We start from the raw sequence: 12,078 nt of genomic DNA, 5'->3' as shown, positions 1-12,078 counted from the left end.
AGTAAAAGGGCAAAAAGCGTAAAAAGCATCGGTTTTTGAAAGACTTTTTATTTTTCACAATTTTATTTTATTTTGATGAACCATTTCTTTCAAACAAAGTTATTTTTTTGATGAACTTGTTTGTTTATTTGGTTTCATCATTTTTTTAAGTCATAAGAAAAACCGAGCTTTGTTACTAAAAGAAAGGGTTAAAATAAAAAGGGTTAGGTGGGTAAAAAGGGTGATTGTTTTGGGTTAAGAAATGAAAAGGTTTAGGCTCAAATGGGTTAACTAGGGGGATTTTGGGTAGGTGGTAAAAAAAATTGAAAATAATGGTGTAGAAAGAAAAAGGGGTAGTCCTAATGCCTCCATCATTTACTTACTTGGGTTTAAGTTGGTAAGGACCGGGAATGCATTGTCGTGGCAAGTTCTAGAGTCGTAAGAACCAAGCGGCTATTCACACAAGGAACAAAAAATGAGCATTTAGCGTAAAGATATGTATTTGCATGCTCAATAAAGGCTCAAAACTCACTTTTGTGGGAATGGGTTTTTATGTCATCAAGTATATATAATCAAATTTTAACTAAGTTTGTCATGCCGTTTCGTAATTTTCTTATGTTGGTTCTTTTTATCACGACGCTATCGGTTGTAAATTTGTAAAAATATAACCTTGTTAGAACTTGAAATTCCCAACTTAAATTAGACATATAAAAAGAAAATGAAAATTTTTGAAAAAAATTTGGGGTGATTAGCGGTTCCAATAGAGTTTTGTGTAAGGCTTGTTAATTAGGACTTGCAAGATTCAAAGTTTTAGCATCCCCCCCCCCCACTTAAATTACACATTGTCCTCAATGTGTCCCAAAAATAAGTTTTTAGGTTGATTGAATGTGTCAAAAGGTGTTAAAAAACAAAATTTTATGTTACTGGCACTCTGGACACGGCCCTAGGGTGACCGGGCACGGCCCCGTGTTCAGGTGCCAGTAACAAAATTTAGTAAAGAGAAACAGAAGCCTGGACACGGGGGTGTGTTCAGTGAACACGGCCCGTGTCCAGTTACCTGAACTGGGCGTTTTCTGCTGATTGTGCAGCACGGGGACGTGTCGGGCGGACACGGCCCATGCTGAACTTGCTGTAATGAAGAATTTTTGTCGGGAAGCTCTGTTTTCGTGCATGGGGTGATGTTTCTCGTTTCCCTTGTTATCCTTCACCATCCCGAGTGTGTTTTATTCCTGAAAATTAAAATTAAACTAAAAATTAATCTAAACTAAACTAAGGATAGTTCCTTGGAATGCCTACGTGGTGCGCCACGTTTATAAGGGTCCTTGGCTAGACCCAAAGTCAGGTCACATGTTATCCGAGCGGGATGTTTTGCTTCCCATGTTGCACCGTCGGAGAGCATCATCCAAACTCGAATCAATGACCTTCATGTAGTTGACCGGGTCCTCATCCTCTACTCTCTTCCCAACCCCAAACTTCACTTCCTTATCCCCATACTTCAAAGTAAGTGTTCCGTCATTCATGTCTACCACTGCTTGTGCAGTGGCTAGAAATGGCCTCCCTAGTATGAGGGGGACTTTGGTGTCTTCTTCCATATCTAATATGACAAAGTCGGCCGGGTAGACGAAATTATCGACTTTGACCAATAGATTTTCAGCGACACCTTGCAGGTATTTGACGGATCTATCGGCAAGTTGTATACTCATCTTGGTAGGGCTTGTTTTTCCTAGGCCAAGTCTTTTGAACATTGATGCAGGCATGAGGTTAATGCTAGCCCCAAGGTCGGCTAGTGCATTACGAACGGGGGATTCCCCGATCGAGCAAGGAATCGTGAGGCTTCCAGGATCAATCTTCTTTTGTGGGAGTTTGTTGAGTACAAGGGCGGAGCATTCTTCGCCTAAGTTAACTAATTGCAATGATTCGATTTTCCTTTTATGAGTGAGGAAGTCCCTCATGAATTTTGAGTATTTAGGCATTTGAGTTAGGACTTCGATAAATGGAATATTAACATGCAATTGTTTTAGTAAATTTTTGAATTTTGCGAATTGCTCATTGGTCTTTTGGCGAATTAACCTACCGGGGTATGGAACCGGATGAGCTTTTGTAGGCTCTTGAATTGGAGAAGAAGCCTTTTCTTGTTGGGGTGATGTTGTGCTTCCCTCAGTCGGCGGTGGCGGAGCCTCTTCGGAACCCACGGTACGATTTCTCAATGTTATGAGATGGACTTGTGCTTTTGGGTTTGTTTCGGTATTACTAGGTAACGCGCCTTGTGGTCTCTTGGAGAAATTTTGAGCTAATTGATTTATTTGTTTTTCAATGTTTTGTATACTAGCTTGTTGATTTCTGAAATTCGATTCCAATTGTTGAAATCGATCCGAGTTTTTCTTTTCAGTATCGGAGATGAGGCGAGATACAGTATCTTCAAGCCTTTCTCGTCCACCTTGTTGAGAGAAATTTTGTGACTCGTTTCTTGGTTGTTGAAAGTTTGTTCGTTGGTTTAGGTTTTGTTGGTTACTACTATTGCCGGGTTCTCTCCAACCAAGGTTAGGGTGGTTACGCCATCCTTGGTTGTAGGTACCCGTTGGAGGACCCGATGGCCTAGTTCTGTTATCAATGTAGTTTACCGACTCTTGTTGATCATCTGTTTCTTTCATACAACTCCAATTTTCATGTGGCCCACCACACCCTTCACAAGCCATAACCGAGACCGTTTTTGTCATTTCTAACTTTTTGATTTTTGAAGAAAGGGCCTCGATTTGGGCTTGTAAAGAAGTGCTTTCATCAACCTTATGGGCGCCCGGGGCAATAGATTTATTGCCTCGGGGAGTGTGCCACTGAAAATTGGTTTGAGCAATTTCCTCAATTTGATTGTATATTTCATGTGGGCGGCGATTACCTAAAAGTCCCCCGGAGCTAGAGTCAAGTGTTTGTCTTGTGTGTGGCAACAACCCATTGTAGAAGGTGGATACTTGTTTCCATACCGCAAGACCGTGATGTGGACACTTTCGCAATAGCTCCTTGAACCTTTCCCAAGTTTCATATAAGGATTCCCCATCCTCTTGTGAATATGTATGAATTTTAGTCATTAATTTAGCCGTTTTAGCGGGAGGGAAATATTTATATAGAAACTTTTGGGTTAGTTCATCCCAGGTGTTTACCGAGCCAACTGGGAGGGCGTTGAGCCAAGCCTTTGCTCGGTCCTTTAACGAAAATGGAAACATCCGAAGGCGGATGGCGTCGTTTGATGCTCCATTGATCCGGAAGGTATCACATATTTCTAAGAAATTGGTAATATGTAGATGGTAAGGACCGGGAAGGTTGCGGAGTTTTGAAGCATCTGTATCAAATGCGGCTGAAGTTCGAAGTTGTTAGCTTCGACATTTGGGGCATTGATAGCGGCGCCGAGATTACCTACGGTGGGTCGTAGGTAATCCATGAGGGTACGTTGGTCCGCCATTGGAAATGAGTCCCTCGAAACTTTCTCTTGGTTTTTAGCTTTAAGTCTTTTTCTGAGAAAGCGTTCGGGTTCTTCTAGAGGTTCTTTTATGTCTCTACTAGAACTGGAGCTCATACACTACGTAGAAAGTTTAGATGTGGTGCCTGGGTTCCAAGTCCTGCAATAAAAACAGAAAACAATGTTGGTCAGAAAGTTCACCATGGCCCCATGCTCAGTGAACACGGCCCGTGGTCGGAGATACAGTGATTGTTTTCCGGATCCCTGTTACTGGGAGGTTAGACACGGCCCCATGTTGCACCGACACGGCCCCGTGCTCAGCTCTCTGTAACTCGGAAAATAAAAACTGCCAGTGACACTGCTAGGCACGACCCGTGTCCGACCAGGCACGGCCCGTGCTGAGCTCTGCAGAAGCTGAAAAATTAAGAAAATTCTAAAAAATTAAAAATAAAATAGAAAAAATGATTAGGCCACTGATTCCTAACTTTCTTAAAATCCTTGTGTCCCCGGCAACGGCGCCAAAAACTTGATGCGTGTGAAGTGTTATAAATATTAGGTGTATATTTTAAGCCCTTTTTACACTTTTTAGCCAAGTTTTAAATTTATAAACACGATATTTACTAACACTAAACACACATATGGGCAACTGCACCCATCGTGGACGTAGTATAGTGTTGGTAAGATACCGAGGTCGTCCAAGGACACAAGAGCTTTTAGTACCGGTTTATCCTCAACGTCTAATCAAATCAAAATGTTAGAAAAATGTTTTTTTTTTAACTAGGACAATCAAAATGGAGGGTTTAAGGCGGTGGAATAGGCTGCAACTAGCAGCTGTCAAGAATTTGCAGAATTGGGCGTCTGTCGCGGGCCGCGTAGGACATAAGGGGGGTCTACGCGCCCCGCAACAACCTTGTTGTCAGGTTAAAATGTTTCAGCTATTGGTAGTTTCAGTCCCTGGTCCCTTCTAACTTTATATAACCGCGTTTTTTGGCATATAAGGCCCTTGTAGTTAGTTTGTAGAGGTTCATCGGAGTATAACCAAACTTCGTTAGGCCTGGTTTCGTTAAACGATCACCGTAACATAAGTTTCCTAACATTGACACTTTTAACCCATAATCTCGAAAACTTGTATAACAATCTCGAAAACTCGTGAAACTGATATCACTTATTCTTGGGAGTATATTTGAATATTTCGAAACCTCGGGTTTGTTAAAAGGTCACTCAGAGGTAAGAATTAACATGTTGACACGTTTAACCCCTGTAGTTTATAATCTTTCGATTATTTTCATAAACGGCTTCTTACATCCAAATTATTACTCGTTTAAGAATATACTCTTCGTGTGTGGTCATTTAGAGGCACAAGTTTGGCATGTTGACACTTTTAGTCCCTTCGCATACATAATTTCATCGTTTGTCAACTTTAGTCCTTTAAACTCAAACTTCCTCATATTTAGAGTTTCGCACACGTATCTTTATATAATTGGACACGTTTTTACGTGGTGTTACATCTACTAGTTGATATAAGTAAAACAAAACCTTGTAGCCATGAATCTTGACCGTAAACATTTGTTTTTGTAAAACTTGAGTGGTAAATCGTCTATGAAAGAACACTTTGTATTGTTTATATCTTTAAGTGAAATCATTGCATGACATTGTTCAAAAACCATTTCTCCTTATTATAAACCAATCGTTCAAATCCCGTGTTATCAATTGTTCATGTTATAAAACCAATCGTCATTGGTCCGTGTTATAAACCATTCGTCATTCGTCCGTGTTATAAACAAATCGTCAATTGTCCGTGTTTTAATTTGGAAAACTTTTGGTCGTTCTTTAATGAACACATTCAAACCTGTGTGACTCGACTATACCACCCATGGGGTATCTTTAATAGACCCTAAAAGGCCTCTTTAATTCGGTTAACAAATCAACACATGATTTGTTAAAATAACAGATTCTGTTGTTACCCCAAACTATCCACCAAATCCAGTGGATAGCCCGATAACGGGATTGTCAGTCCTATGGTACCATAACATACTACTGGTCAGCTTCATCAAAGCTAATGAATTTCATTCATGTTATGAATTAACGCACCAACAAGTTTGTTCACATTATTGAAATCGTCGTGTTTTATATAAACCATAGTCTCTGTTTTGAAAACTTGAAAATCGGTTTAGCACATATGACTCACCCCAAAACATTTAACAAAACATAAAAGAGGGGAACTATGTACTCACTTGGGATTACAAAGTATCTTTGAATCAAGTGAAATATCAAAGCTTCGAACGTGTCCTAATGTGTCCTAACATCGGGTAACTATGTTAAAGTAACGGTACATAACCGGGGGAATTGGATAGAATTAGGTCTTGTAAATCAAATGAGTGTTCGAACTCATATGTAATGGTTTATCAAAGTCTACTGATGTGTGTGAAGTGTTATATATATTAGGTGTATATTTTAAGCCCTTTTTACACTTTTTAGCCAAGTTTTAAATTTATAAACACGATATTTACTAACACTAAACACACATATGGGCAAGTGCACCCATCGTGGAGGTAGTATAGTGTTGGTAAGATACCGAGGTCGTCCAAGGACACAAGAGCTTTTAGTACCGGTTTATCCTCGACGTCTAATCAAATCAAAATGTTAGAAAAAGTTTTTTTTTAACTGGGACAATAAAACTAACTAAAATGCTGAAAAATAAAAGTAAAAACAGATAGACAAGATGAATCACTTGGATCCGACTCGTGTGTAGTGTAACCTTTGATTATTTTCGCACTTTTGCACTTGTTTAAGAGATTATCTTAGTTATTGTAGTAGGCCCCTCTTTTGAAGGCGACGTTACCCTCAACCCAGTAGTTTGAGTCAGCAAGGATACAATCCTAAAGGGTCGGATTATTGAAAGATAATTAATTAAGTTATTAATGCATAATGTGGTAGGCCCCTCTTTTGAAGGCGACGTTACCCTCGGCTAAGTAGTCTGAGTCAGCAGGGATACAGTCCTAAGTAGCCGGGTTAAAGTTTTAATAGTAGTTTAACTTATGAGGGGATCAAAGAGTTTGGACCCCCGCCATCCAATACCATTGGGTATTGAAGGAGGTCCTACTGAATTTGACCCAGGTCCTTTGCAGGATCTATACACTGAACAATGGCAAGACTCTTACCAAACCATTCCCTTAACCCCCGACCAGGTAGCCAACATACCTCCATATCGACCGTGGAGATATGAATGGTGAAAATCTTTTATTTTATATAGACAGTAAAATAATGCCAAGACACCACGGACAAACGATAAGGAAGAATCACCTTCAACATAAGAAACTAGTAATTAAAGTCATTAATACAAAACCAATTAAAAATTGCAAAAGATTAAAAATAAAAAGTATTACACTAAACACTTGTCTTCACCAAGTGATGTAAAATACTTAGGCAAACATGGCCTTTGATTGTCAAGAACTCTTACGATCAATCTTGGATCCCGAGACGACTCACACACTCTATGATGGACAATGGATGATGATGATGGTGTTGTGATGGTGGTGGGTGGTGGGTGAAGTGTGAAAGAGGTGGTGTGCCAAGGGATGAGTTGCAAGAGCTCCAAGCACTCCTATTTATAGGCTGAACAGAAGCTCGGGCACGGCCCCGTGTCCACTGGACACGGCCCCGTGTCCATCCTCCTCTCTTTCTTCATTAAATGCAATTTGTCTGCATTAGTTGACCACGCCCCCGTGTCCGCTGAGCACGACCCCGTGTGCAGAAGCATTTCTGTACTATGAAGATTTGCCTGGATTCCACGAATCTTATAGTTGACCACAGCCCCGTGTCCGCTGAGCACGGCCCCGTGGTGGGCGATGGAAGCTTCTACCACTTTGTCTTTTCTGCTGACACTTGGGCACGCCCCCGTGCTTACTGAGCACGGGGCGTGTTCAGTCTTCTGTCTTCTTGTTTTGCTTGGGCAGATGCTGTCAGGAGGTCGGGCATGCCACGTTTGTTCCTTTTCTTGTATTTATGTTAGATTTAGCTGTCTTTTTGCTTCTTTTGTCTATTTGAGCTCATTTAATCCTGAAAATACAAAAGGAAGACAAAAGCACACCTTTTCCAACATTAGTACTAAAAAGGGGTTAGTTTTATGCCACAATTGATGTAATTTATATGTTGCATTTTGTGCACATCATCTACATTCTGATTTGGAATGAATCCTAAGTGCTTTTGACCCGTTATGACCCGTTAAGGTAGTTTACGCTACGTTAACTTGTCATTTGCGTAAAAGTATGGTTGGATGGTCAAACTAGTCCTATGATAAGTCTTGCATGCCTAAATATGTTAAATAATGCTGAAATAACTGTTTAAGTGTCAAAAATTAGGTTACATATGCTTAAAATGAATTTATGCGCAAAAAGGGCATTTTGGTCATTTTTAGGCATATAATCAAACAACGTGACCATAAGGTATAACCTCAAGAGGTTATTCCCTATACAACTATGGTCACCTACATGTGTTTGGTCGGATCCTATGATCGACCAAACGGGTCGGATTCGAAAGTCAAAGCGGTAGTCAAACCGCTCGACTTACGACTCTATATAAGCACTAAACTAGAAGTGACGAGTTAAATATGTCAAAACATGTTTAACTTAGTTGGAAAAACTGATTTGGTATCAAAACAAAGTGTTTTGATACCCGAAAATAGTTCCGTCATAAAATGCACATAATTGTGCATTTTGACCGAAACTTTGACTCGTCAATTCGACTAGTAAACGTGGTAATCAGTAGGTATAATCGCAAGGGATTATAACCATCGTGATTACGATCACGTTGCAAAGTTCGATTGAACTTTGACTTGACCAATTCATGGTCATAACTGAAAGTCAAACGGTAGTCAAACTGTTTGACTTTTAGCTTAAAATAGCTAAGAGAAATGAACAAGACTATGATAGAACACTTACTTGTGTTCTAGGATCCAAGAATGCTCAGTAGGAAGCCTCCAAAAGATGGTATCCTCCAATTTAGAGCAGATGTGAGAAGATTTGATGTGCTTAAAATGGGTTAATTAAAACAACTAAAATTACCCTAATTCTAGACTCTCTAAGCTTTAAAGTTATAAAACTAAGACAAGATCTAAACCCTAAACCACACAACCGGCAAGTGAACCGATCAATCTAGTAAAGCTAAAGCAAGTCCGAGTATCGAACCCACGAGACTCTACTGATTACGCTACGACTCTATCTAAACTTAGACTGACACGACATAACTAAATTGTTTATTAATTTGGGGGGGGGGTTCTAAATATCCTAAATAAAATAATAAAATAATGCTAGAAGACTAGACACGAACTCCAACGAAGGTTTTGACCAGTGGTGATGAAGACTACCTAGGCTAGACGCAAGCTAAACTCAGAATGGATTTCTATTCGATAATTTTGTGGTGTGGAACCGGGATCTTTAAATGCTAAACCTATTAAGACACCACTAAGCCCCTCAAACACTCTCAAGGCGATTCTTGTGGCACTACCTAGGATGTTATGCTCACCGGCTTTCTAGATTTTCCTTTCAGTCCTCTAGTTTCTTGAAAGTGCCTATGTAAGACGCTCTACCTTGCCGCGCGAATGTCTAAAGCAACTACAGGTTTTAATCTTGGTTTAATAGACAATGGAATGTTAAGGACTTATAACCAAACCGAGACCTATTAATACCCTCGAGCCTTACAGCGACGAGTTTAGCAGCACACTTGATTTTATTAAATTACCGAATATTGTTTCTAAGGTTACTTACGCGTTTTCACCCTAAAGGATTAATGACCTATTACGTGATGTAGACACTCACCTAAATCAAGAACCCTAATATAACCCTATTTTGTGATAAAGACCGTCACCAAGGATTATATGAAACAAATATCAATAATAAGATAATCACAAGCACACATACGCACCAAGTTAAATTCCCATAGCGTTTACAATGCAAGAAAGATCCACAACCACGACAAAAATCAAATAAAAATCCAAACTTTGTTATGCCATAGTCATTAACCTAGGTAGTTTACGGTTTTTAGCCGGAAAACATAATCAAGAACATAAACCAAGTCATGCTAAATTCTGAATCCATCATGCAACAAAATATAAACGAACGAAGACAAAGAAACAGGAGGTTTAAACCCGTAATCTCTACTCCCGAGCACTCCAAGATGTTACCCGATGATTCCAAGCAATACCGTAGCCTTCAACAGTCTTCAACAGCCTCCGAAAGTCGCCTGAGAACTCCAAATTCGTATATCCTCGGCTGTTCACGTTTTAACATCTTATAACCTTCAAAAACCCTAGATTTCCATGCAAGTTACACATTCTGCCGACATAAGGTCTTCAAGCGGCCCGCGTAACATGTTCTGGTAAGTCTACGCGGCCCGCTTGGATGCTTAAAACCGGAAATCCTTATAATAACTCTCGCGGCCCGCGTTGATGTATGGGCTAAGTTGATGCGGGCCGCCTGAACTTAAATGACTCTGAACTTTCTTTTTAAGTTAATGCGGGGCGCGTGAGGATGCTTGTAAGCTTACGCGGCCCGCCTGGAAGCTCCAGAACTAGATTTTCGCTTCGTTTCAGCTCCCGACTCCTCGATTTCCGTTCCAGCCTTCCGCCTTTCCAGATTTTGACTCATTTTCGCTCCTTTTGGCTGTAAAGACCTGGAAACACAATTAAATCAAAAGTATGTACAATCTATCTAAAACCGACACTAAAAACGAATAACTAACGACTAAAACCAACGCGAATACCGATGTATTTTACAATACATCAAATATCCCCACACTTACTCTTTTTTTCGTCCTCGAAAAAGAATTATGCAAACGGAATCATAGTCAAGGTAGTCGTTCGGGCCAAAAACTTATGTTAATTATTTAAAATCGAGACATGTGTTAGTTGCGATTGCAAGTATTTCGATCCTCTTAAACCCAAACCCGGTTCCAAGCCCTTATCATGCAATTTAGGTTCAAATATGGGTCAATCCACCTAGGGTCTCACACTAGAAATCGCATACCCATCTAATCCCACCTCAAACTTATAGGACAAAGAGAACGATCATAGACCAATTCCCAACCGTTTTATATCAAAACCAAGAGAGTTTACAATCGAACAATTTTTTTTTCTCTTTTTTTTTCTCTCCTAAGTCTAGACGGTGCTTTCCCAAACCAAGAGGCAATCCGGCTGTAGAATCGCTATCCCCAACCACAGACTACTTAGTTTCGGTACTTTTTATTATTTTTTCTTTTTATTGCTTTGCACGGTCGATTTCACACACCCTAGCGGTAATCTTGCTGTAGAGTCGCTATCCCCAGCTCAGACTACATAGAAATGGCTACTTTCATTCAGTTTCTAGCTCACTTTTTATTTTTATTTTTTTTATTTTTTTTTAACATGATCACAAACTCTAACGGTTTTAACTTATAACGGTGCCCCTTATGTTATTTTTGGCGGTTTCAATTTCCCCACTTTTCCTAGATGAGAACCCACTAGTAAACCGACATTAGGTATATTAAGATCAAAGGAACTCAAAACCGAACCGAGCCTACCCACATATCCCAAACTAGACACAAGCACGATTAAATTATCTCATATTATTATTATTTGCACCCAAACAAAAACTCGACTTTTCTATCACTTTCCGTTTTTTTTATTTTGCAAACTTCTATTTTCAAAGGACATTTTCAATTTTTTTTAATTTTTTTGGATTTTTCAATTTTTCAATTTTTTTGTATTTTTCGATTTTTAAGACACTACTAACTAGACACACTAAATAAAAGTTCCCATCCCCACACTTAATGTTGCATTGTCCCTAATGCAAGGATGGAAACATGACTCCTAAAACCTAAAAACAAAATAAATAAATAAATATACAAGCGTACAAGTGGAACGACATAGCTGAATAAATATGTGAGACTGTCAGTATGCCAGTCGATAACACACATGCCCTCCAATCCAAAACGCGCTCAGCAAACTGTACTAACTCGGACACGCGAACGGAAGCGGCACCAACAACAACCTAACACTCAAAGCATACCAAACCAAAATAATATATACAATCAAAATATCACACATCATCCAAGTATCAACCAACCCAAAACCCTACCAACCAGTATATAATATCAGTACAGACCAAGATATGAGGATCAAAACAGCATAAAATAAAAACAAAAGATATATAAGCTCCATAAGCACTGCTGCACATCCTCACGCTCCTCCTGCTCCACCCTGCTGCCCCTCTGCAGGCTCATCCTGCCCACCAGCTGCACCCTCCTGCTGTGGCTGCCAAGATGGTGGTGGCTGCAAGTGGAAGTGATCATAAACAACCTGTAAACCATCCCGCATCTCCTGCCTCACCTGCTCCACTCTATCATACAAACCCTCCAATGTCAACGGCTCTGGCCACGGCTGCCTAATAGGGCGCTCACGTGCCGGCAACTGATGCCTCTGTAGTGGCGCCCGAATACGCTGTGGAATCGCACCCTGCATCGCCTCTGCGGCGGCTGAACCTGGTGGAGGTGGCACCTGCTGCCCCTCAGTCACGGCCTCCCATGTCGGTGGCGTATCCAACGTCACTATCCTCGCCAACTGTAGACTCTTCAGCTCCATAAATGATGGAGCTGGTCCTGTACGCATCAAATCA

At 40.3% G+C, this 12,078-nt stretch overlaps 1 non-coding gene across 1 annotated transcript; it reads left to right on the top strand.

Annotated features, from left to right (window-relative positions):
• The first annotated feature begins 2,961 nt into the window (after nucleotides 1–2,961).
• LOC118489927 lies at nucleotides 2,962–3,068 on the top strand. Its single transcript, XR_004887939.1, has one exon. It is a non-coding gene; the product is annotated as a small nucleolar RNA R71 (small nucleolar RNA).
• The last annotated feature ends 9,010 nt before the right edge of the window (nucleotides 3,069–12,078 follow it).

Source organism: Helianthus annuus, chromosome 2 (genome assembly GCF_002127325.2).
Source record: "Helianthus annuus cultivar XRQ/B chromosome 2, HanXRQr2.0-SUNRISE, whole genome shotgun sequence".
Lineage (NCBI taxonomy): Eukaryota > Viridiplantae > Streptophyta > Magnoliopsida > Asterales > Asteraceae > Helianthus > Helianthus annuus.
This window is presented reverse-complemented; position numbering and strand designations above follow the sequence as displayed.